Source organism: Myotis myotis, unplaced genomic scaffold (assembly GCF_014108235.1).
Source record: "Myotis myotis isolate mMyoMyo1 unplaced genomic scaffold, mMyoMyo1.p scaffold_m19_p_5, whole genome shotgun sequence".
In the NCBI taxonomy this organism is placed as follows: domain Eukaryota; kingdom Metazoa; phylum Chordata; class Mammalia; order Chiroptera; family Vespertilionidae; genus Myotis; species Myotis myotis.
This window is the reverse complement of record NW_023416357.1, coordinates 82,670,905-82,697,217: the sequence shown is the minus strand read 5'-3', so window position 1 is coordinate 82,697,217 and position 26,313 is coordinate 82,670,905. Positions and strand designations below refer to the sequence as shown.

At 44.9% G+C, this 26,313-nt stretch overlaps 1 protein-coding gene and 1 long non-coding RNA gene across 3 annotated transcripts in view; both read right to left on the bottom strand.

Annotated features, from left to right (window-relative positions):
• HIP1 (huntingtin interacting protein 1) overlaps window positions 1–26,313 on the bottom strand; it is a 133,794-nt gene that overhangs the window by 75,246 nt on the left and 32,235 nt on the right. The gene's annotated exons all lie outside the window — the stretch shown is intronic.
• Window positions 8,864–15,211, bottom strand: LOC118656114. The gene is made up of 3 exons (XR_004967497.1): window positions 15,115–15,211; window positions 14,340–14,810; window positions 8,864–14,088 (listed from the first exon to the last, which is right to left on the bottom strand). It is a non-coding gene; the product is annotated as an uncharacterized LOC118656114 (long non-coding RNA).

The following is a 26,313-nucleotide window of genomic DNA, read 5'->3' as shown; positions in this document are numbered from 1 at the left end:
CCTGGTAAGGAATGGTCCCTGCCCTGGGTACTCCCTACTTACCTGTGAGCTCCTTCAGGTGGAAGCTGGGCCTCCTGCCCTTGCATCCTAAGTCCTTCCCTTTACTTACTTACCTGCCCCAGAGCTCTCTCTGGTCCGAATTCCATAACCACATCACTACATTACTGCATTACTGTACTACTCTTAACATCAACCTAAAAGTACGGAAAGGACTCAGGAGGCCTGTATGAAGGTTTAGTGATCTGGTAGAGGGTGACGCCTACTGGAGAACTGTTGATTCTGTAGCCTCACGCTATAAATACCACACAGCTGACAGGCTCAGGGCTGGGCCTTATAGAGTATTCAGAAGCTTGAGATTCCATTAATTTCCAGGAACAAAGGTTTAAACTAAATAATACTCCCAACAAAGGGCCTTATATAATGTATGTTGCTATGCTACCACTAACAATAAGCATATGAAATGCCCCCTTGTCCATTATCTCATTTGATCCTTAAAAAATTGGGTAAGAAAGATAGAATGGGTATTATCACAACACTATTTTACAGGTGAGGTGTTGTAGAGGAAAGAGTATACAACTGAAAGCCAGGGAAGGCAATGAGGTGGGGAGGGGAGGTCCAGCAGTTTTGAGCTTTGCCTATAGTATTTTAATATTTTATAAGGAAAATGTGATGAAATATTATTACTTGCATAATTATGATGAATATGAAAAAAGAAAGTGTAGGCTCTGGAGTCAGACAGACCTCAAGTTAAATTCTTGCTGCATTACTTTTTTGATATCGGCATCTTTACCTCTCTGAATTTGTTTTCTTACCTGAAAGCAAGGCTAATAAATATTATACCTCGCAGAGTTGCTGTGAGAACTAAGGAAACCAATGTATAAAAAGCACATGGCACAGTGGGAGGCTGGCCCCAGGCTTGGCTCAACATACTCATCTCTCCACTTACTTGGTCCTTGAGAAGTTCTGGATAATTTTTTAAAAAGCTTATATCATAAGAAAATAGGATTAAAAGCCAAGGATAACAGTAGTCCTTCTGATTAAAATGACAGTAAATAAGTAGTTTTATAGGGAGAAAAAGTAAGTAAGCAAAGCCATTGATCCAGCTGAGCAGCAGACAGTCACTAGCTGAGTGACCCCTACGCTTCCCATGGGAAGCTCCTGCGAACCGAGCCTGGGCCGGGGGAGGGGTCCCAGCGCGGGCTGCCATCCTGGTGGCTCCAGCACGGAGGATTCCCACTGGGCTTTCCTTCCACAGAATGTGGCCTTTCCAATGGGTCGCTTTGACTCCAATGGGAAAAGCCTCCTGCTGTCTCCCTGTGGGGCATGAATACACCTAGAAGTTGAAAAAGAAAGCACGCTGAAGAAACACAGTAGGTCCTAGACCTCAAGTGTATCTCAGTACCTGAAGGGTACAGTACCGCGTGGCGAGTCGGGAGGTGGGTGCTGTTGATGGGAGAGAGGACGTTATTCTGCTATAAACAGTAATAACCAGTAGCATTTATTGAGTTCTTACCACATGCCAGGCACTATATAAGCACTTTATAAGTATTAGTTTTTAGTCCCCACAACAACCCTGTATGCTAAGTGTTACTGTTATCATCCTTATTTTACAGATAAGGAACCAAGACCCAGAAAGGTTAAGTGACTTTCCCAGGACCCCACAGCTAATAGGCCGACAGTGTATCCCAGAGTCCTCACTCATAGCCCCTGCAATGGGTTTATGCTGAGCCACACTATACCGTGTCCCTAGCACCTGGCCCTGCCCTGCCCGTGTGATACCTATCTTCACCAGGGTTGGCAGGAGTTTAAACTGCTATTATTAGCGTGGATTTTTGTTTATGGGGCTGATTTTCTTAATTCTTCTAAAACCTTGTGAATAATTGCGAGTAAAATGAATTCGGCTGCCTTCTCTTCCTTCCCCTAAGTGATCAGCATAAATTCCCAGAGCCAGAGACTAGGCACTTGGACTTCAATCCCATTCCTCCCCCCTGACCGTGAGTGCTGCTATATGGGCTTACCTGCTGTGGGTATGCAGGAAGAGACCCGAAGAAATGAATCCTTAAGTAGTTTACACATTTCCCCTGAACACAGTTTTCATCATGAACACCCTAAAGAGGCATATGTTTTAGGGATATCTGGCATTGTCCCAGGTATCCCAAATTATGAAAATGAAGTTAAAATAAATACAGGCAAGCCTATTTTTATTGTGCTTTGCTTTTATTGTGCTCCACAGATGTTACATTTTTTTTTTTTTTTTTTACAAATTGAAGGCAAGACCCTCCACCAGCAAAGAGATTACAACTCACTTTATTGCAATACTTGTTTTATTGCAGCGGCCAACCCCCCAATCTCCCTGAGGCATGCCTGCACTGACTATTAAACATCAGGTAGAAAGAAAATGATGGCAGCTTAGGCAGGAAGCTATCAGCTATGAACGAGATGCTAGGACATGACTGAGAAATTCCCATAGCCGGAGGGGAATGAAGTGAAGTAAAAGACTAGCAGAGAATACATATGGGAGACTCTAGAGCAGGGGTGGGCAAACTTTTTGACTTGAGGGCCACAACGGGTTCTTAAACTGGACTCAGAAGAAGGAGCTGCGGCCGTGTTTCCCGACATTGCCATGTTAACACTGCTGCTGGTGAAGGAGCGGAGGGGAGAGCAAGAGAACCCTCCGCTCTTTCGGCTCCGCGGGCCGGATAGAACAGCCAAACGGGCCGGATCCGGCCCGAGGGCCGTAGTTTGCCCACGGCTGCTCTAGAGTGTAGTTTAGTGCTAGCACGGAGAGTGAACTGCTAGGTAGGGACTAAATTTCCCACCTCCTCCTGTGATGCAGTAGGTTACAAACAGGTTCAGTTTCCATCTCAACATTTTCTCACGCAAACTCTTCAGGTGGAACCACTGGAAGTCTTTCTCTTGACCTCTTGGAACATACCTCCAATTTTATAGGGAACCCTAGTTATTTGCTTTCTATACACAAAATTCATTTTCTAGGAACCTCTCGGCAGTGTCCAGGTATAGGTGACAGGGTCACAAGAAACTGTGAAGCTGAGCAACCCTCTTGGCAAGTCCCATGCTGGCAGGGGCAGTTGGTGGCACATAGGTGCCCCACCCAGATGTTTTTTCTGAGCCCTGGATCTGTTTCTGAGTTGCCACAACTGCCCCAGAAACCTCATCCTTTGTGGTCCTGAAGGGCCAGGTTGTTAGTAGCTTAAGTCATCAGATCAGAGTCCTAGGCTCATGCCATAGCCAGGCGCCTACAGGAATCTTTGCTCCCCTGTTGATGGGCCACCAGCTCTCCTTCTCATTTAGACCAGCCACCTATGTGTTGATACTAACAAGAAGACCCAAACAGGAGCATGGGTGCTAATCTCCATTATGAGCACTAAGCAGGCACAGGGCTCCCCCCACAGGCTCTAGCCTGGCCTCTGAGCACCCGCCCAATAAAGACGTAGTTACTGATGTGTGATCACAGTGACTGCATTGTTGAACCTGCATTAAACCTAATAAACATCTGTGCAGTCCTTTGCCCATCACAGGGTTTACAGCAGCAACGAACGCACCTACAACATGTCAGATACCAGACTGGATGCTCTGCCTACATCATCCTGTCCAATCCTTCCAGCTCATGGTACTTGCTCTCTAGACGTGAATGCTGAGTTATAGAGGGGCTAGGTTCTTCCCAAGATTCCACAGATAAGGACTACTACTGGTCGTCCACCTGTAGATTCCCTGTTTTCCCTGTGTACCCCTGGCCCGCCTTCCTGGGGTAAACTTGGGCATGCCAGAGGCTCAGATCACTTCTACTGACAATCTGTCGTCCTTCTAAGAGTGAGGCCATGGGAGCCTCGCCATCAGCTGGGACATGTCTGCCCCAGCGCACTCTCTGGGCACCAGCTGGGGATATCAGAGCTGTCTTTGGAGACCCTAAGGAGCTACAGCATAAATGAATAATGAGATGAGGTCTGAAGTGCCACTTAGAGCCGGGAAAAGTCAAGTGCTCTGCTATCCTCAGGCCTCCTCTAGGACTAAGGGTGTTCCGAGACATATTAAGGAGAGCAGGCCACTATAGAAGGTTTCTAGAAAGGTACCCTCCTGATCAGCAAAAGGGCCAGGAGTCTCCTAAGAGAAAGGGCAGAGGTCCAGGGTGCCCCTCTCACTCTGGCACTAAGTGTGCATGAGCCTGTATGCCTTAGCCCTGGTTTTATTATCTGTGAACCTGAAAATCGAGAATTATGTTTCCAGTCTTGCTTAGCAGTGGTTCCTGCAGCTGCTAAGTCACCCCAGAAATGTTCTTGTTCTTCCCTTCAGAGGAATGGGTACACAGAAAGGGCAGTTTCAAATAGAGAAAACCAGAAGTATGCCCAGAGCTCTCAGGCAGTTCAGGAGGACAGGATGGGAAGGCCCCTGCTGGCTCATCTGTATGGACAGGGACTGCCCCGGACTCCATTTAGGGAGGCACCACGGGCACCTGCACATGCCACTTTACTCCCAAGGGTTCTAGGAGAGCAGAGTGTGGACGGAGCTGAAAATGGAGGCTGGTGGGGAGGAAGATCGGCAGGTGCAGGAAGACCTGGCAGCAGAGCTGACCACAAGGGGCAGTGTGACCAAGTGTGTCTGTGCCACACTGAGCATATTCCTGGGGAGTAACAGCTAGAACACTTAGGTTCTGCCATGTAGGCAACAGAAAGCCAGACAGGCTGCCGGGTAGGAAAAGCAAATATGGACTCAAGAGGTGAAGCAGGATAGAGTGCCTCTTCACTTTCGGAGCTCAGGCTGAGGCCGGATGGAGCACCTGACGAGGACTGAGAGGACTCAAGCAGTGGAGGGTGAGTTCACTGATGGCTCCTGCGGTGCCTCTGGCCTGTAGACTCTCAGGTCCACCTGTGTTTGAGGCCAGTTGCTGGGAGTGGTACCTGGGAGGCTTCAAAGAGGAGCCAGACTGGCAGCTACAGGCAGTCAGGGTGAGCCAGGAAGACAAGAGTCCAAGTTGGGGCCAGGGCTTTAAGAAGGGAGCAAGGGAAAAGATGAAACCAGCTGCAGGATGAAGGGGCAGACGGAGATCTGACCCTGGGCGCTAGGAGTGGTAGTTAAGAGGAATCAGGACAAGAGTCCTGCTTTCATGGCTTTGGGGGAGGAACCTGGTCTTCACTGCATTGTCTGCACTGCTGGTTAACCATGTGCCAAGGCAGATCCACTGTAACCTGGTCAGAGGGGGCCCAGACATGCAGATTCAGGAATCATGTGTGAGTCAAGGGAGCAGGGGAGCCACTTGTGAGGCTCACTTGGTCCTAAGGACAAGAACTCAGCTCAGGCCAGGCCCAGGAGAAGGCAGTGGAGCTCTCAAAAGATGGGTCATTTTGCTGTCTATGAGCTAAGGGGAACTTCTGTTTTTAACCTCTTTTGGAGCTTAAGTACAACTTTCAAAATGATCCTTTCTTTCCCTTCAATATTTATAAAGGACACTTTTTAGTTAAGTCAGAGAAAAGCACTTTTTGAATGCTTCTAGCCCTTGGAATGTGACTTAAATCATCATCATTATCATCATCATCATCATCATCATCATCATCATCATCATCATTATCATCATCATCACAGCAGCCCTGGACATTATCACTCAGTCCCTGTTAGATAGGACACAGTGTCAGGTATGGCAGTGCCTACCTCTGAATTTGAGAAACCAGAAGTTAAAGAGCAAGGCAGAGGGTGGCAGAAAACAGAGGCTGTTATTGCCAGGATGGCTCTGTACTCCAGCTGCACACTGCAGTCATCTGGGCAGTCTGGGTCCTTCCCCAGGGGTGCTGATATAACAGGCCCGGGCTCAGCCTGGGAATCCAAATTGTAAAGCTGATGTGTAGCCAAGACTGGGAACAACTGAAATCATCGTTCGGGCTCAGGAACCCTGGCCCCAGTCCCGGCTGTGGCCGAGGGTGGGAGAGACAGGAAGTGTGGCACTTCCCTTGCCACTTCTCCCGCTCTGGGAATTTCCAAGCTCCCACCTGGAATTTTCCATCTCTTGGCCAAAGACTCAGCATAAGCGGAGACCTGGTGGTTTCTCTTCCCTCTTTACACTGCCATCCCCACCCCCATATTAAACACAGGTATCTGTGGACCCTTTCCATACATTTGACACCACAGGGAAAGAGAGACCCCAGTTATGGCTGAGCTACATGGAAACACTCAGCATAGCACCAGAACCCATATCCATTCTGCAGGTCAACCAGGCTGAGGGAGAAATGTGGCCTGGTTGCTACTTTTTAGCTGGAAGGTTCTGGGAAGCAAAGATCTAATGGATTTCTAAAGCCTCTCCAGGCAGTCTGTGGGTGGGGGTGGGGGGTGGAGGGTGGGGTAAAGGGGCCAGTTAGAGGCACCGAGACAGATAGAAACCACTCAGCCAAGTCCCTGAGTCAGCAGACAGCTGGAAACCTCGGCTCAGGGGCCCAGGCTGCCAGAGCTCCCTGCCTCTGCCCGCCCGGTTCCTCCCCGGAGGCAGGAATTTGGGGCACTCTCAAATGGCCAAGCCCAGAAGCTGCCAGCCTCTCATCTGGAGAGGTTTTTCCATTGCTCCTCCCCAGGTAGACAAGTCCAGGAATCTGTCTGTACCCAGTTTCTAATAAGCAAAGACCTGTCCCAGGGGCGTGGACCAGCGCAAGAGGCATCAACTCAGATGTCTGTAGTGACCAAGGGTCAGCATTTCCGTCCTGGAGAGGGCGGCAGTCAGGCTAATTCCATGTTATTACAGCCTTACAGGAAGCCAGCCTGGCCCGGCTGTCAACCAGCAGCAATTTATGGGCCTTCGGGGCAGAGGGAGGGAGAAGAGGGAGAAGAAAGGAAAACACAGTCTTCCCCCTCCACTCCCCCCCAAATTGATCCTGAGTTATTTTTAGGTGCTTATTCATCCCACACATTTCTTTTTAAGAGCCACAACATAGGTTCTGTACAAACACCATTTAGCAGGAGGCAGCTGCTCTCACAGGCAGAATAGGGCAGGGGGGCACCTGTGAGCACTGGGCCTGCATGAGAAGGAAGGAGCGTGAGAGGGTCTTCAAGGACCCTTCTCACAGTAAAAATACCCCAGGATTCTGAAGGCAGAGGTGGGAGGCTGAATGAAGAGAGGCTCTTAAATCAGAATCCATAAGTTCAGGTCCTACCTCCAGCTTTCTCTTGCTGTATGGCTTCGGGCAATTCACTGGGAAAGTCGGATGAGACCCTGGGATGGAACCCTGTGGCTCTGGGCAAGTCATTCAATCTCTCTGTGCCTCAGTTTCCCCATCTACAAAACAAGGCTAGTAAATGTACGGAAAACTCTAGAAAATTGCCTAGTATACCTAATATTCTATAAGAGTTAGCTATCATTTCTATTACAGTACCATATGTTAATTATCACTGTCCATAATAATAATTTATAATAGTATATTGGAGTAGAATAGAGTAGGAAGCCACAGAAGGCCTGAGGTGAAGAAAAAACAAAACAAAAAAGGTTACAGAATATTGTATTCACAACCCAACGCCTGCCGAGAATGAGTATAAAGAGGCTTGGCCTCCATTTTGGTGTGAATGTTGAGACAATTTCTCTCCTATGAATGGGCGACACCCACTCTTGGGGTGTTAAAGAAGTTCATGAAAATGGAAGCTGACAGCAGGCTTACAGGAGGTGCTCATCCCGCTGTTGACTCTGAAATCACCCCTCCTGGTGTTCCGGCTAATTCTGTCCACTGGGCTAGGTCACAGGGTGCCAGATATGTGGCTACACATTATTTCTGGGTGTGTCTGTGAGGGTGTTTCTCTCTGCCTGGCAGAAAAACACACACACATGCCTATCACTCTGGGAAGTCTTCCTGGGCAGGTTGTCTCCCCACAGCTCTTTCTGCACATCTGTAGCTGGTGCCATTACTTGGGCCAGATGATGCTTTGAGGGCACAGACCTGGTCTTATTCTAAGCCCAGCCCTGGGCAAACTTCAGGTGAGGCTCTTGAAGCATATGTGCAGGGAAAAATTCCACCATTTCTAAATATACTGGCATCACTAGAGGTGATAATCCTTTTAACAAATGGCAGTCGTATGGAGGTAAAGTTTATTTCACATTCTAGAGAAAAGACTGGTAAATGACACATGTAAATCAATAGCACTCACGACAATACATAAGTTGAATAATAAAGGTTTGGGAGAAAAACAAACTGTGACCGCATTAAGTGGAGGAATTCCCACCCTTCCGAACCAGGCTGGGGTCAACTCTGCCCTGAGAGCCCCAGTGGGAGTGAGATACTTGATAAAGCTGTTGCCCACAACTGTCAGACCCCCCACACACGTCAGGCCTCACACTCGGACTAGTCATGCAGTTTGAGGCATCTTACTTTCTGTGAGCCACAGTTTCTCGGTCCATAAAATGGGTATTAAAAAAACACATTGCTTTTACAAGAGGTTATATTATGAGGATAAGGTGCAAAATAGCAAGAAAGTATTTAGGAAACTAATAGTGCTCATAAAATTTTCTGAGCTTCAAAAGGGTCACTTTATTGCAAAGTTTATTTAATAATAATAAAATTCATCCTTGTCAGTATAACAGGTTTTATTACATAGAGTCTCTTGCCAATTCTTGTCCCATCAATCTTTGCTTGGCTCCTAAGATCAACTAATGTCCTGGTAAGAACAAGGATTCTAGCTCTACCGTGAACAGATGCATAACCTAGGCCAGTGATGGTGAACCTATGACACGCGTGTCAGAGGTGACACGCAAACTCATTTTTGTGGTTGATTTTTCTTTGTTAAATGGCATTTAAATATATAAAATAAATATCAAAAATATAAGTCTTTTGTTTTACTATAGTTGCAAATAACAAAAAATTTCTATATGTGACATGGCACCAGAGTTAAGTTAGGGTTTTTCAAAATGCTGACATGCCGAGCTCAAAAGGTTCGCCATCACTGACCTAGACTAAGGTTCTTACCCTCCCTGAGCCTGTTTTTTATAGACGCTCGAGGGTTGTGGGGTGGATTAAATGGGATGATTGACAGCCAGTACATGAGATCCATGCTCAGTGGCCATGAGCTCTTGGGCCACCTTGGAGGGCTCCTGCGGGGCAGGGGTCAGTGACCAAACCAGATAAACAGACTTCCATCTCCCAGTGGGGCCAAAGAGTCACCTGACACCATTCCTAGTTAGATCTGGTGTTGCAGGGAGCCTGGTGACAGTCCTCCCAACCACCCCCACCCAGCCCCAACTCTTGCAAGAAGAGGTGTGGAGACCATGCCTCTCTCATTTTTCCTGAGGGGGTCACAGTGGGGGGAGTATCTGGAAACTTCTCTTTGCTCTTCACACAGAAAGCCCATGAAGGTTCCCCAATGGAGTTTCAAGCTGCTTAACTTATAAAGCACCTGGCCTATTCTTCGTTCTACATTTTAAAATCCATTTTTCTCCTTTAAGGTGGAAACACCTCCTTAAAATACAAGCTCTTCACCAGCATTTCTTGCTGTGCTTTTAGAAAGTCTAGAGTTGGTGCCAAAAGAATAGGAAGGGAGTTGTCTCTTGGGACTTGTTCTTGGACCACTGAGTGATTGATGAGGCCAAGGCCTTTTTTCTCCCTCTTAGTCACAGCCGAATCCCAGTCTCCAGAACAGTGTCTGGCACAGAGCAAGCACTCAATTAATAGTGGCTGAATGTATGAATGAAGGCACACAAGAAATCATGTAACCGAAGCGTCAGGCCCTAGTCTGAGTGCTGAGGCACACGTGGGACGCAGCAATACCTAACATTGGTGGGTGTCTTTGGCTTTTGCACCCAGATCTCATGTCTCAACACCGTGTAGAGCAGGAGTGCAATCACCTTTTACAGATTAGCTAAATGAGACAGAAACTAAGGGCTCATCTACGAAACAGAATTCATGTCTCTTGTCACACTCACTCACCATTAATATGGCTCCAGGCACTTTTCACAGCACCACATTGCTTTCTGCTCAACAGTCCAGTGGTCTGAAGTTCATCTGTCCATTTATCCACCCAACCAGGCCACCCTGCACTTGGTACCACCGTGTGCCAGGTTCTGTGCTTGGCTCCAGCAGGGGAGGGAAATGTGGGCAGGAGAATGCAAAACAGGCCGCAGGGACTGCTCTTCCTACTAACAATGAAGGGGGTCAAGCATCTCCTCTGTGGCCACTGTAGAAAACGGTTTGACAGCTCCACTAAAAGTTAAACATGAATTACCATATGACCCAGCTCTTCCACTCTTAGTTAGATACCCAAGAGAACTGAAAACAGGGATTCAAACAGATACTTGTACACATATGTTCACAGAGCATAAACAAAAGGTAGAAACAACCCAAGTGTCTATGAACAGATGATGGATAAGCAAAACGTGGTCTATATATAACAGAATATTATTCGGCTATAAAAAGAAATGAAATTCTAATACATGATTCAAACTGCATGGACCTTGAAAACATTAAGCTAAGTAAAATAAACCAGATACAAAAGGACAAATATTGTATAGTTCCACTTATATGAAACACCTAGAATATGCAAATTCACAGAGACAGAAAGTAGACTACCAGGGGACAGGATGAGATGGGGACAGGAAGCTATTGCTTAATGAGTACCGAGTTTCTGTTTGAGCTGATGAAAAGTCTGGAAACAGTGGTGATTATTGCACAACACTATGAATATGATTAATGTCACTGAATTGTATACTTAAAAACAGTTAAAATGGAAATTTGTATGTTATTTATTTTTCCACAAATTTTTTAAAAGCACAAAATATGACAGCAATAGTATGAGTAGACATATGGATCAGTGAAATAGAACAGCAAGCCTCAAAGCAAAGGAGACTATTCAGGTGGCACTTACACAATGGAAAAAGCTCTCGTAGGGAGTGAAGGGATCCAAATATAAAAAAGCAAAAGGCCAAACATTATAAACACAGAAAAACCAGTTTATAACTTTAGCAATGAGAAGGGCTTTTGGAGCAAGATAGAAAATGACACCATAATTTTTTTTCTGTGGCAGCAGTCTTTGAACTGAACAGTCTGGCAGGATCTAATAAATTTTTAAATACACATATCCTCTAACCCCTGGGCATCTCTATCCTAGAGAAACCCACAAGCTGCATTTGAGGGCGTTCCCTGAAGCATTGTTCCTAAGGAAAAAGCAAGGACAACTTAAACGTTGAAGAAACTTGAAACAAGCTAGGGCACTTTAATTCTAAGGAATACCTTCCTGGATCACTCCAAATGGCTTTGGTGGCTGGCTTACCAGCCTCTTCCTTGTTTTCAAAGGATTCTGCAGGTGAAATACACATCTGCCCAACTCCATAACAGTTACGTGGTGTGATGCCATTTGAAGAGCTGCTAGACTTGAGAGAAGGGCTTGGAATGTCCTACCCCAGCAGCTTAACTTGGGGTAGGGAAAGTCAGGAAGAGGGCAGCTAAGTAGTGTACTGGTATTTGTGTATGCAGTAGGGGCCAAGGGAGGGAAGGAGGCAGGGGGGAAAAAAAATAAAAACAGCAAAACGGAAGCTAAGGCAGGACTGTGTGAAGGTTAAAGGGGCCATACCAAGTGCAATAAAATTCCAACCACTGGCCAGTCATTTATGGGCAGAGATACATCAAGTATATCAATATGTCCTCAGAAGCTGCTTTAAACAATTTAGGTCACTTTGTCTCCTCCCACTTCTGGCCAGTCCCAGGGCTGAAACTGTAGATCATTCATGGAGGATCCTGTGTTGTGTCAAAGTAGGGCAGGCTTGCAAATGGCTTCCCCGCAAATCCTGAAGTCTGCACAAATGCTTGGCTTTGCTTTCACTGAGTGTCCTAGTGTCCCCCAGGTTGGTGCCCACCTCACCCCACTGCTTCCCACCTCGGGAAGGGGAAGGGACCTGCATCTTCTGAGCACCCATTGTCATATTTTATCCTCACATTACTGTCATTAGAAAGGTAAGCAATGTGCCCAAGGTCGCCCAGCTAACCAGGAGCAGCATCAGAATCCCGGTCTGTTTATGTCTAAAAGTCATGCTCTTCCCATTAGCTGAGGCAGCTGAGGAAGCTCTTATAGATTACACACTCTATGCAAGAATCTGTTAAGTGCTCCAAGGGATATAAAATAAGCCAAGTCCTGACCTCAAGAGAGCCTGTGTCCTGGCGAAGAATAGAAGCTACAGTACATGGTGAAAGGACTACAGCGTCATAGCTGATTTGTAAGAGAAGCATTACTGGAATGCTACAGAGGCCATGAGCGAGGAGGGAACACAACAGGTAAAGAAAGACCAAGACAAAGAATGTTTGAGGATGCCCTGGCTGGGCAGCTCAGTTGGTTGGAGTGTTGTCCTGATATGCCAAGGTTGCAGGTTCCATCCCCAGTCAGGGCACATACAAGAAGCAACCAATGAATGCATAAATAGGTGGAAAAACCAGGCTCGCGCTCTCTCTCTCTGTCTCTCTCTCTCTCTCTCTCTCTCTCTCTCACTCTCATCAATTTTTTTAAAAAAAGAATGTTTGGGATATGTCCAGAAAATAGCAGAACCAACATGTGGTTTGTTGGTCTCCTAAGGAATCCCTCAAACCATTATAAAACAACTACAACAATAATAAGCCAATATCACCAAACCAACACAAAGAACTCCCCTATCCTCATAGTCTTTTCAGCACCCTCTCTCCATCTCCTTATTGTTAGAGGTAATGGGGAGAGTGTCGAGAAAAAACACCAAGAACAGAGAACCAGGAAACCCTCCATCTAGGATGGGAGAAGCAGACACGGCAGGAACCCAAGAAAGCACAAAGAGACAACAAGGGAAGAGAAGATGAGGACTGGGGCTGCCCTAAAAGGAGGAAGAGTTGGCCAAATCCTGTAGGGAGATCCCTGAGGATGAGAACTGGGGGGAAAGGGAAGGAAAGGCACTTAAATTGCTGGTTAGGTTTCTAATGCCACTTGGGGAGCAGCTGTCACAGAGTAACTCAGGCCTAAGTCAGACTGTGTGACACTGAGTGACTGGTGAGAGGCAGCAAGAGGGAGGCAGGGAGGTGGACTTCTCTTTGGAAAAGGCTGGTGGTGAAGGGCAGAGGATCACAGGAAGTTCTTAAGGGATGGAAAAATCCAAAGGAGGCAGCAAGGATGGAAAAATTCGCACATGCTCGTAGGCAAAAGTGATGGAATGGGTAGGAACCACAACAGAAGAGACATGGATGATTGAGCGAGGTCTCTGAGGAGCAGATGGGCTCAAGGGAGCATGTGGGTGGGAAGCCACCGTCAGGAAAGAGGAGGGGGGCTGTATTCAATGATGTTAGGGTGTATGAAATAGGAAACGGAGAGCTGAATCACTTTGGAGGGTCTCCAGCTTTTCAATAAAGCAAAGTTACCTCCAGAGAGGAGGAAAGGAGAGAGAGGATGAACCAAGAGAAAGTAGCATCATGGAAGCTAAGGTGGGCAAGGGGTTTTCAGATAGTAAGGAATGGATGGTGAGCAGGGGCAGTATAGACTCTTTTTTTCAAGAGTATAAAAGGAAGAGCATCAAAGGGGGAGAGAAAGGGGACATCTATAATACTCTCAATAATAAAGATACGTTTAAGAAATAAAAATTAAAAAATAAAAGGAAAAGAACAGAGGGAAGCACCTGAGGAAAAGGCAGGTAGGACAGAGGGTTTTAAAGGTTGGCAGGAGGGGCACCTGGACATATGTATAGGATGAGAGGATGGATGGGAGTGGAAATTACTGAAGACACAAGAGAGAACAGGGACAATAACAGAGCGACACCAGTATGGAAGGCCACGTTTCCAGCAGCGCCTGCAGCCTGACCACACCGGCAACCCAGGGCAAGGCTTCGTCAGTGAAAATCCCTACCTTTTCTCCCATGAACTATCACAAAGCCATACTTGCCCACCTGATATTTGCATGCCTGTTATTTTTGTATGTAGCTACAGGAATTTACACTTACCCTAATTACATTTCATAAACTGTCTTTAGGACCATCTGTTCTGGTACAATGACCAAGAAAACATTAAACTCAGTCTGTCGTTTGCCAAGTTCCTTTTCGGTTCAGCTGTGCACAAGGTATGTGCCAGGTTGTGTGAAGAACAAGACATAGTCCTTGCTGTCAACATGCTTCTAGTGTCGTGGGGATGGAAACACAATAAGTCATTTTAATATCATGGTAAGTGCTATGAAGGAAGGACCCATTACCCCAGGATTAGCCGGTAGGACCTAAAGCTGGGGCCCAAGTAGTGACATGTGTTCCACATTCTAGAGTCAGACAGCTTCCACCCAGCTTCCTAAGAGGCAGCCAGACCACCGGACTGCTCAACAAAGCACTTAGGTTGTGCAGAATGCTAGGATTACCCAGAGTGGGGATCACTTACCCAGCAGAGACCTCAGGGGCATCATTGCTGAGTTTTGGAAGATGAGCAATACGGGGTCCCAAGAAGTAGGGTGGTAAGTGTGTGGAAGAAGTGGGGTGGTTGTGTGACATCAAGTCCAAGGTGAGGAATGCTGGCAGGTGAGTCTGGAGAGCTGGGCAATCAAGGGTCATGGAGGAAAGAGCCTTGCATTACAAAACTATCCTGGAAGTCTGTGACTCAAATGGACTGGGGAAGCTTTTCCAAATTATAGGTGCTCCCTCACCAACCAGGGGGTTCCTTACACACTGCTCTTACTACAGTGGACGATACAAGTAATGGAAGAGGCAGGTGGTCAGTGAACGGTGTTTGGCAGGAGACGTGAGCAGGTCTGCGTTTTAGATGCACCACTGGCAGCTATATGGAGGACCGCTCCAAGGTCAAGTTGAAAGCAGGGATCAGTGAAGTCCCGGCATGAAATGATGAGGCCTGATCCTGAGCAGTAAAGGAAGGAAAGAGAGGATAGAACAGTGTGAGGATATAGCTAAGAGGTAAAACCCAGCAGGATGTGGTAATCGATGGGGTGAGAGTGCAGCACTGGTGGGCCAAGTTGACTTCTAGTTTTCTGACTCAGGTAATCAACGGTCCTACCAAGGGAAGATGGGATGGGAGCCAGGTTGTGTTGGCTTCAGACAGGAGGAGAGATACCTTGCATTTTAACAGGTGGGAGATGGAATGGACGGGCTTGAGTTCAAATACATTTAGAGGTTCTGTGGTAGGAAGAAGAGGGCATTTGTACCTGGTGATTTTGGTTTTCTGTGTGAAGCAGAAGACAAACAAGCAAGGAAGGATGGAGTTGGAGCTTTGAGGAGCAGGAAGGTCTGAAGTAGTCACTGTTGAGAAAGGAATGAGAGCACAAAAGAGGATCACCGAGCAATGTTGGAGGCCCAGATGAATGTGGAAGCTGTATCGTCTTTATTTTTAGTATCTTTTCTTATACTAAAGCTTTTAATTTTTATGTAGTCAAATTTATCAACTTTTCTTTTATAGCTTCTAGGCTTCATGGCATGCTTTAAAAAGCTTTCCTGTACATAGCAGTTTAAAACAAACAAACAAACAACAAAACAAGGCAGGGCCATATGCTCTAATATAAACAATATCCAAGATATATATTAAGCGAAATAGCACAGCAAGTCCACATCGACTATATGCTTGCAGACACACAGGCTGGTCAGGAAGATTGTACAAAGACTGTAAAGGGCTGCCTCTGGAGAGCTCACCGGCGGGAGTGGATGTTATGGAAGCCACAGGCAAGGGAGCAGAGGATCTGAGCAAGATGGACTCAAGGCAAGGACGCCACGGGCCAATGGGAGAGGGAGCAGACGTGTTTCACAGAGCAATTCCTGATCCCAAGAAAAGAGATCACCCGGGATCAGCGGAGAGTACATAGGACATAGGACATAGCATATCTTGTATGAAAGTTTGAATGGACCTATTTTGTATTAAGGTACAAAAAGGTTAAGTAGCATTCACAAGGGCACACAGGGTGTTGCCTTCTGTTCTAGGGCCTCATTAACATTCACCAGTATGCTATGCCACTTCTCACAACATCATACTAAGTGGAAAAGTAGGACACAAAGCTGTTTATAGTATGAACACAATTTTGTAAAGATAAAAATATATATATGTGTGTGTGTATGTATATATGTGTGTGTATATATTTATAGGTCATATATTTTTAGGAAGACACCAGAAAGATAGACACTAAAATGTTAACAGTAGTTATCTGAGTGGGATTTTTAAAATGTTTTTCTAGATTTTTCTACAATTACCATTTATATTAACAGAAAAAAAATGTTATTTAAAATAGTCACTGGAATGGGCAAGCATCAAAGACATTTTACAAAAATAGACTTTCTGGAAAAAGATACGTTGGCAGCATACTCTGAGAATTTGAATAAACAAAAAAAGTATTCTGCTTGATTCATGGGGTAACAGTGGAAAGAACGTGAGGTTTGGAAGACCTGGTTTCAGGCTACTTAGAAAAGCGTTAACCATGTAAGCCTCCGTGTCCTTATATAAAATGAATGTGAAAATAATAAAACTTGCTTCACATGCTTACTGTGCAGACCAAGTGAGCCAATGAAGACTAAAAAAAACCTGCCAATTAAACCATGTAAGTTTAATATCATTATTAATTCTACCCTTTTCTCTTTTATGAATGCATTGGCAGATAACTCGATTCAAAATTAAATTGTGATTGTAAAATCCAATGCCAGTTCTTGATTAACCAGTAACTTTGGTTTCATAAAACAAACATTCATTAAAATCAGGCTATGGCTTAAATTATTGAGCCATAAAAATAGAATGAATATCTCAAGTTTCCTCATATTCCAACTCCAAAATCATTGTTGTGTACAATTCAAGAGTACTGCTTCTCTGACCAGAAGCCCTCATGCCCAATCCCAGGGTTCCATGGTCTTTCTGGAAGCCAAGGCCATGTTCTCTGCTTGCCCACAGCTATTTGAGGCTTCCAGCATCCTCTGCTCACAAGGATACATGATCCTTTCCATATCAAACCAAAAGACAGACCTAATTTTCTAAAATGCCTACTCCTATAACCCACATCCCTTCTTCCCTCTTGCCTCACTGTGGAGGTGCCCTTCTTCCTGTTGAGACCAGCCTCTTTGATGGATTGCTGTCCTGGGCCTTCCCACCTTTTAAAGCCATCATCCCCTTGGACCTTAGTCATCAGTTCATCCCTAGACAAGACTGAACCTCCCAGTCTCCACTCTTGCCCACCTACTCCATCCCTATATGCAGCCAGAATTATCTTTTTTAATTTTAAGTTGAGATATAGCTCAGCTGGCATGGCTCAGTGGTTGAGCATCAACCTATGAGCCAGGAGGTCACTGTTTGATTCCCAGTCAGTGCACATGCCCTGGTTTTGGGCTCAATCCCCAGTCAGAGGGGAGGGGGAGGAGGGGTGCAGGAGGCAGCTGATAGATGTTTGTCTCTCATCATTGATATTTCTATCTCCCTCTCCCTTCCTCTCTGAAATCAATAAAAATATATTTTTTTAAAAAGTTCATATATAATTCAGATACCACAGAATTTACCATTTTACATTCTCATCAGCAAAGTATGAGAGTTTTTATTTTCTTGATGGGACTGTTAGGCCCAAGGGGATGATGGCATTTAAGTCTTTGATCCCTCTGGAGTTCATGTTTTGTATATGGTATGAGGTAGGACTCCAACTTCATCTTTTGCATATGGATATCCAATTGTTCCAGCACCATTTGTTAAAAAGACTACTCTTTCCCCATTTAAATGGTCTGGGTGTCCTTGTCAAAAATGAACTAACCATAGATATGATATATGGGTTTCTTTCTGGACACTCAATCCTGTCCCAGGTCTATATTTCAATCCTTATGCCATTCCACACTATCTTAATTACTATAGATTTGTAGTAAGTTTTGACAGACCTGTCTTTGTAGACTATCTTCATTTTACAATCTCAACAACAATCTCCATTTGCAAAATCCAAAGAACACTTTTTTCCCCCAGTTCCCATCTAATTAGAGCTTGTGTTTTGTTTTTGTTTGTTTGTTTTTATCTGAGGATATTGGTTTTCAGAGAGAGTGGAAGAGAGAGGGAAGGACAGAGAGAAATATAAATGTGAGAGAAACACATCGATTGGGTGCCTCCTGCACATGCCCCGACCAGAGCCTGGGCCAGGGAGGAGCCTGCAACCGAGGTACAAGGTACGTGTTGAACCCAGGCCCCTTTGGTCCCCAGGCTGACACTCTATCCACTGAGCCAAACTGACTAGGGCTAGAGCTTGTGTTTTTAGGAATGTTTTCCACAGCTCAGACTCTGATGTGCATGAAACTCTTCCCTTGTTCTCCATGGTACCAAGATTTCCTGGCTTTCCTTTTTCTTTTCATTTTTGCTTCCTTAGCTGGCTTCCTCTCAACCTGTGTGTTAAATGCTGGGGTCCTCAGGGCAGGTGAAGACCTCCTTGGTCCTCTGCACTCTCCTTCAGTAGTCTCCTCCTTCCCCATGCCTCTAGGGCAGGAATTTCACTTCCAACCCTCTGACCTCCGGATGTTTAGCAATATTTATAGTGACCTCAGACTTAACATGTCCCAAATCCGCCCCTGACCATTTCTGCAAACCTGATAAATAACACCATCGTGCTTTTGGTTGTGGCCAAAGCCAGAATCCTGAGAATAATCCTTGACTATGCTCTTTTGCACTCTAACCAATGACCAAGCCCTGGCAACCTGGTTTTTTAAATGCCCCAGCCACTTCTTTCCTGCCTCTGTGGTCACCATCCTCATTTTCCTCACTGACTTCTTGTACCCCCCGCCCCATCCTATGCCTCACAATGAGACCTCCCTTTGATCCATCCTACTACCTCATTTGAATATTTATGGGGTCACAACTATATGCCAGAAGGATCTTTAAAAAGTACATATACAATCATAACATTCCTCTGCCTCTAATCCTTTGAAAGTTTTCCATCGTCGTTAGGATAAAACAACACTATCAACAAGGTCTCAAAGCCCTGTACACCTGCCCTGTCTCTTCAGCATCACATTAAAACCCTTATTCCCTCCTTGTCTACCGTAGAGGCACTCCACACCAGTCCTGGAATGAGCAGCATCTTCTCCAGCTTCTGATCTTTGCAACCTCTGCCTGGGATGTCCTTCTTGACCTTCTCTTCCAGCCAATTCCTGTTCTTCCTTAAGATCTTGGCTTGAACCTCCCTTCCTGCTGTCCCCAGAGCAGGGTGTTTCTCCTATTATTCACGCCACAGCACCTGTTCTTTTTTATGGCCACACCACGCCTATCATCACATGTTGGACATCCATCCACCCACCGGACTCATGAAGGTGGCACTTGGTCCTGTCTTGTCCACCCACCATATATGCCAGCAATGCTGGCACAAGGTCTTCTCATGGTGAGAGATTAGTAAATACTTATCAAATAAGTTTAGAAGGCTTGAAAGTGATTTATCTAGCCCACACCCTCATTTTACAGACAAAAACACCAAAACAGCCCTAACCGGTTTGGCTCAGTGAATACAGCGTCAGCCTGCGGACTGACCAAATGAGCTGTAAATGTCCCAGGTTCGATTCCGGTGAAGGGCATGTACCCTGGTTGTGGGCACATCCCCAGTGAGGGGTGTGCAGGAGGCAGCTGATCGATGTTTCTCTCTCATTGATGTTTCTAACTCTCTATCCCTCTTCCTTCCTCTCTGTAAAAAATCAATAAAATATATTTTTTAAAAAACACACCAAAACAAACAAACAAAAACAACTGTAGCCCAGATGAATATTCCTATTTCCCAGGAGACCAGAGTTTTAGTTGTTTATGCAGGATTTTGACCTTGGAATGCTTAAGGAGGCATTAATAGATAGACATGGCTATAGAGACACATACACACTCCAAAATACACCTGCTAGGAAACTCATAAATAGGAGCAAACTATTCTGACCATGTTCCCACCTCCTCCCTTGATAATGTTTCCCAGATTGCTGCCCTAGAGAGATTTTACTGTTAATTCATTCTCGCTCTGCTGGTCAGCCAAGGACATGGTATGATGGCATGGGCATTCTATTTAAGGACTTCAGGAGTGAGGCTAGAGGTTAGTTCCAAGAGGCAAACATCAATATTCATCATTCACTTGAGATTTATGAAGGGCCTGGGAGGTGCTGAGGCTCTGGACTGGGGCACCATTTCTGCTCCTTGCTCTTTTTTCCTTATATCCCAACCAGAAGCTGAACTCCCACTTTCTTGTTTATTGTGTGTCCAACATTTATACGTTTTCAGGGCTATCCATGTTGACAGAATGTAAACCACTGATTTGTGTCCCAATTTATTTGGCCATCTTCATGTAGGTAGACAGTTAGGTTGTTCCCAACTTTTTACAATTACAAACAGATTATTCAGTGCTTCAGTGACTAAGCTAGTTTACATGTCTGTGTGCATATGCCTAGAAGTGGAATTGCTGGGCTGAGGATATGCACATTTTAAACTCTATTTCTAAACGTGAGCTCCGTAGCAGTGAAAATTACACCTTCGGCACCAGGAAGGAGTGCCCCAAGCAGCGCCCTCTACTTGCCAGCCTGTGTTCTCAGACTTCTCCATATTTGCCAAATAGTCTTTCATATGTTTGCTGGTCATTCACATGTTCTATTCTGTGGAATGTCAATTCATGTCTTTGTCCACTTTTCCACTGGGCTTCCTGTCTCCTTCAGTATAGATTTGTACTAGTTCTTTATTTATTCTTATTAATCATTTCTTGTCAGTCTTCTGCATCACAAATATCTGCTTAAGCCTGTGAACAGTATTTTTATTTATAGTGACATCTTCTGTTGACAACATTGACAATTTTATTAATATCTTCCTTTATTTTCATGCTTTTGGTGTCATATTTAAGACTTTGTCTACCCTCTAAGACAGCAGTTCTCAACCTGTGGGTCGCAACCCCTTTGGCGGCCGAACGACCCTTTCACAGGGGTCGCCTAAAACCATCCTGCATATCAGATATTTACATTACGATGCATAACAGTAGCAACATTACAGTTATGAAGTAGCAACGAAAATAATTTTATGGTTGGGTCACAACATGAGGAACTGTATTTAAAGGGCCAGAAGGTTGGGAACCACTGCTAAGATCACACAGGTGTTCTCTCATATTTCCCTCTAAACATTTTAAAGTTCTGTTTTTCACAGCTAGGTCTTTAATACATTTTTAGTTAAGGTATAAAGTAAGCTCTTATGTTATTTTTCCCTATGGGAAACCAGGTGCTTCAGCATCATTTCCTGAAGAATCCATTTTAGTTTGGGTTCCACAGAAACGGGCTCCAGAGTTAAGGACCCAAGAGCAAATTGTTTCTTTGGAAGGGACCTCTGGTAGCCCGGGGTCAGGAAGGTGAGATGGGAATTTCTCTTACTATCCCACAAATACTTCTGTGCATATGAATGGATATTTGTTCTCTTTTTTAAATCCTCACCCAAGGATACTTTTTCCAAAGTATACGTGGGTGTAGGGCCAGCCTGTTCCACCTCTCCACTCTTCCTAACAGTCTTGATGTGGCTTCTTTTTAAAAAATATATATTTTATTGATTTTTTTTACAGAGAGGAAGGGAGAGGGATAGAGAGTTAGAAACATCGATGAGAGAGAAATATCGATCAGCTGCCTCCTGCACACCTCCCCACTGAGGATGTGCCCGCAACCAAGGTACATGCCCTTGACTGGAATCGAACCTGGGACCCTTCAGTCCGCAGGCCAATGCTCTATCCACTGAGCCAAACCGGTCAGGGCTGTGGCTTCGTTTTATATTCATAGTGATAGGACTTCTGTTCAGCTAGATTTCAGGTGGTTCTGAATGATGGTTGTTCTGTAGTTTAATGTAGCTTTCAGTGGTTGTGGGAGGTTCTGAGGACTGATTTACTTACACCGCCATCTTGACTGGAAGCCCTAGCTAGCATTTCTAAGGGTTTGAGGCAACAGGGTTTTCAGATTGTCTGGTCCACTTGGAGGCTGTAACCAAAAGTGCCCAGTAACCCCAGTTTCTCCCCCAGGAGTCCAGCTGGCACCTCACCAGAAACAGAAGACAACTTTGCCAGTACTCATCTGCTCCCTGCACATGGTGCCTTTAATATCTCGGATGACAAAAAAAAAAAAAAAGAAAGAATAATATCTCAGATGACAAACACACATAATCTGGGCCCAACCTTCCTTCCTAGCTTCATTTCCCCTGAGCCTTACTCCCTTCCCAATCCCTATCCCAACCTCTCACTGTTTTCAGAACCAGACTCTCTTTCATGTTTCTGGGCATTTCCAAAATTAATTTTTTCTCTTGTGCCCTCAGTTATAAAACTTCTTCCAGGCTGCCCTAGCTGGTTTGGCTCAGTGAATAAAGCATCGGCCTGTGGACTGAAGGGTCCTGGGTTCAATTCCAGTCAAGGGCACATGCCCAGGTTGCGGGCTCCATCCGCAGTGTGGGGCATGCAGTGCAGGAGGCAGCCAATCAATGATTCTCATCGTTGATGTTTCTCTCCCTCCCCTCTCCCTTCCTCTCTAAAATCAATAACAATATATTTTTTTAAAAAACAAACTTCTTCACGGCATTGCTCATGAGTTACCTCCTCTGTAAGTTTCCTCACCACCTCAAAAGAGTCCTTCACTTCCTTCCTAGTGCTACCTAGTGCCACCTCAGCGAGCACTCTCACTCTGGTTGCTGGGGAGTCTCTCTGTGAAACTGGGGCAAAGCCCCACTGTGGGTGCCACAATCCCGGAGGTGGTGTATGTAAACCCACCAGGAGTGCTTCCCTCAGAAAGTGGTTGGAAAGTGAGACCCGCCCCCTCCCCCGCTCACCACCAAATAAACAAAAGGCCCTCAGCCCCACAATGAGTGGCCAAGGCTGAGCGGACCCAGGGAGTGAGAAGCCCACCACGCTGCATTTGCAGAAGTAGAAGCAGGCGTGGGGCGGGGTGGTTCTTAGCAGAGACCCCCGAGGAGTGAGTGACTGGAAGGTGGCCAAGTGCAGCCCACAGGAGAAGGAACTGGGTGAAGGGGAGATCTGCTTGGCCACTCCTCCAGATGGCAGCACCCAGGACACAAACCTCCACCTGTCAGGCCTTCCACGCAAATCCTCTGCATGGTTCTCCCAGGCCTGGCCCTGTGCCCACTGCCAGCAGCTGCCACCCTCCATCACTTAGCGACCTTTGGTCCTCTCCTGGGGACAGCTGCACCACACCAGTGGGTGGAAAGTGGCTCATTACAGGCCTCCCAGCTCTGGTTCCTAATAGCAACCTTCAAATCGCTGGAATCTCTCCAGAAGCCGGCAGCAGAGAGTGGCCCCACGGCATCTGGGTGTCCCTGATCTGAGTTACAAGCAAAGGACTAGTGCTTCCAACTGACCAGTTGACCAGGGGCTTTCTTCAAGAACCCCTCCACCCTCTGAGCTCCCTGAGTCAGCTCCACACTAGCCATACCCAGAACCCTGTCCTCTCTCTGTAGAGCCTTCTGGGCAGCCTGCAGGCAAACCAGACAGCAAGACAATAAACCAAACAAGCAGAGTGAATGACTAAAGAGAAACACAAAACACACTTACATTTTTGCCACTTAATGGTGATACCAACTAATTGTACATACACACACACACACACACACACACACACACACACACATATGTATATAATGTATATAAGCAGGTATATATAAATACATGTATACACATATGACTGTATAATGTAAGTAAATAAAATTTTTGGCTGTGACCTGGCACACGAGAGAAGTCAGTTTCCCTGGAGTAAAGTCAGTGACTTCATCTGTATTTCCACAAGGAGCCTGACACAAACCATGAGGACAAACAGAGAGTGAGGACTGTTAACAAAATGAGCCCTCAGGTATCCTAGGCCTGGCTCTCAGCAGAGATGTCAAATGAGTGACTCGTGATAGGTACCTGGAAAGCATCACCAAGAAACTTAAAGATAGCATCATCCTTTGCTATACACACATGGAGAATGGTCTGGAGCCATGCTGCATTTCATCTGATCTTAGATGTGAACTCTCTAGGGCAGTGGTTCTCAACCTTGGCTGCACATTAGAATCACCTGGGAATCTTTTCAAAATCCTGATTTCTGGGCCTCATCCTCCAGAAATTCTGTTTCTTTGTTATGGGGTGGGGCGACAACATTAGTAACAAAGAAACAGAATTTCCGGAGGATGAGGCCCAGAAATCAGGATTTTAAAAAGATTCCCAGGTGATTCTAATGTGCAGCCACGGTTGAGAACCACTGCTCTAGGGTGAGGGGGTTCTTGAACTTTGTGTCCTTGAACTTTGCCTGGTGCAAAATGGATGCTTAAGTGCTTGAGAATAAATTTCATATATTTTACATTTCTCAGCAAGCTCAGCAAAGAGTCAGATGTCTCAGCCTAAAAAAGGCAGAAACCTTTACTAAGTAACCTGATGGGGGAAGTGAGAGAGCCTCCACTTTCAGATCATCCTTCCCACCAGGTGATGAAGTCCTGGGGAAACTGCCCAAGCTGAGACGGGTCGGACAATTGTGCCGCAGCTACGGAGATCATATCTTTTTCATTATTTAATGTTCCACCGTTCAGAAGCAACATTTTAATTTATTTCCTTCTTTTTCCTATGTTTTCTTTTTGTCTTTTTTTTTTTAATATATTTTATTGATTTTTCACAGAGAGGAAGGGAGAGAGAGAGAGAGAGCTAGAAACATCAATGAGAGAGAAACATCGATCCGCCGCCTCTTGCACACTCCCCACTGGGGATGTGCCCGCAACCCAGGTACATGCCCCTGACCGGAATCGAACCCGGGACCTCTCAGTCCGCAGGCTGACGCTCTATCCACTGAGCCAAACCGGTTTCGGCCTTTTTGTCTTTATTTTACCAATAAATAAAATCTTTAAAAAACAACCAGATAGTTAGACCATATTCCAGATAAACTTTTTAAATGTCATTCCCCCATAGTTAATGTCACATTATTAAAAATGATAGACATATACTTTTTACATTACTGCATAATATTCCATCCTATAGATGTATATCCAACAACTATTTCCTTTACTCCTACTATGTGATGGGCAATTTTCAAGCCCAGGGTATATCAGAAATTACTCATCCACCTTCTGTAGAATGTTTAGATTGTTCACGATTTCTCACTATTAAACTAACACTATGATAGACATATTTGTATGTAAGAGGGCTTTGTATATTTCAAGTTATTTTCTTAGGAGAGATTCTCAGAAGTTAAATTACTGGGTCAAACAGGAACAATCTTTTTAAGATTCCTGACATGTTGTGCCAAACTGCCTTTCTCTATCAGAAGAGTGCCTATTGTACATCCTGACATTATTCAATTTTGTCACTAGAAAAAAAAGTATATTATATATATATTTAAAATGTATTAATCTTATTAATTTGTTTACTTACTAGTTTTCTTATGTTTTTGAAGTGTTCCTTCCTTTGTGACTCATCTATTCATATCCATTTTTCTATTGGAGCCCATGCTGACTTAAAGGTTTGTCTAAGTTCTCTAAATAGAGTAAGATATTTACTCTATCACTTTTTGAAACATATTATCTCTTTCTTACATAATATCTAGTATTTGTACCCCTTTGTTAATTTTAATAAAGATCATCAAAATCATACATGAATATAGTTTGAAAAGCAAATGATAGCACTATCAAGAAAGTGAGAAGATAACCAACGAAAGTGGGAGAAAATATTTGTAAATCATATATTTGATCGGAGCCTAGTATCCAGAATACATAAAGAACTTTTACAACTCAGCAACACAAAGGAAAACAATCCAATTAAAAAACAGGTAAAGGATACAAATAAACATGCATCTAAACATGTATACTGGCTAATAAGCACATGAAAAGACAGTCAACATCATTAGCCATTAGAGAAAGGCAAATCAAAACCACGCTGAGCCCTCGCTGGCTTAGCTCAGTCCCAGAGGACTGAAGGGTCCTAGGTTTGATTCCTGATTCTGGTCAAGGGCAGGGTCCACCCTCACGCTGGCAGGGCATGTGTGGGTGGCAACCAATCCATGTTTCTCTCTCACATTAATGTTTCTCTCTCACTGTCTCTCTCCATCCTTTCCACTCTTTCTAAAAATCATTGGGGAAAATATCCTCGGGAGAGAATTAACAAGAAATAAAAAATAATAAAAGCAGTGTTTCCAAATCCACTTCATATAATTTAAAACGCACACACACAAAACCAGGATGAGATACCACTTCATACCCACTAGAAAAATAATTTTTAGAAAATAACAGATGCTGACAAAGAAGTGTAGGAATTAGAGCCCTTGTAACATTGTTGGTGGGAATGTAACATGGTACAGTCACAGTGAAAAACACTTTGGTAATTCCTCAGAAAGTTAAACATAGAATTACCATCTGACCCAGTAATTTCACACCTAGGGATATACCCAAAAGAACT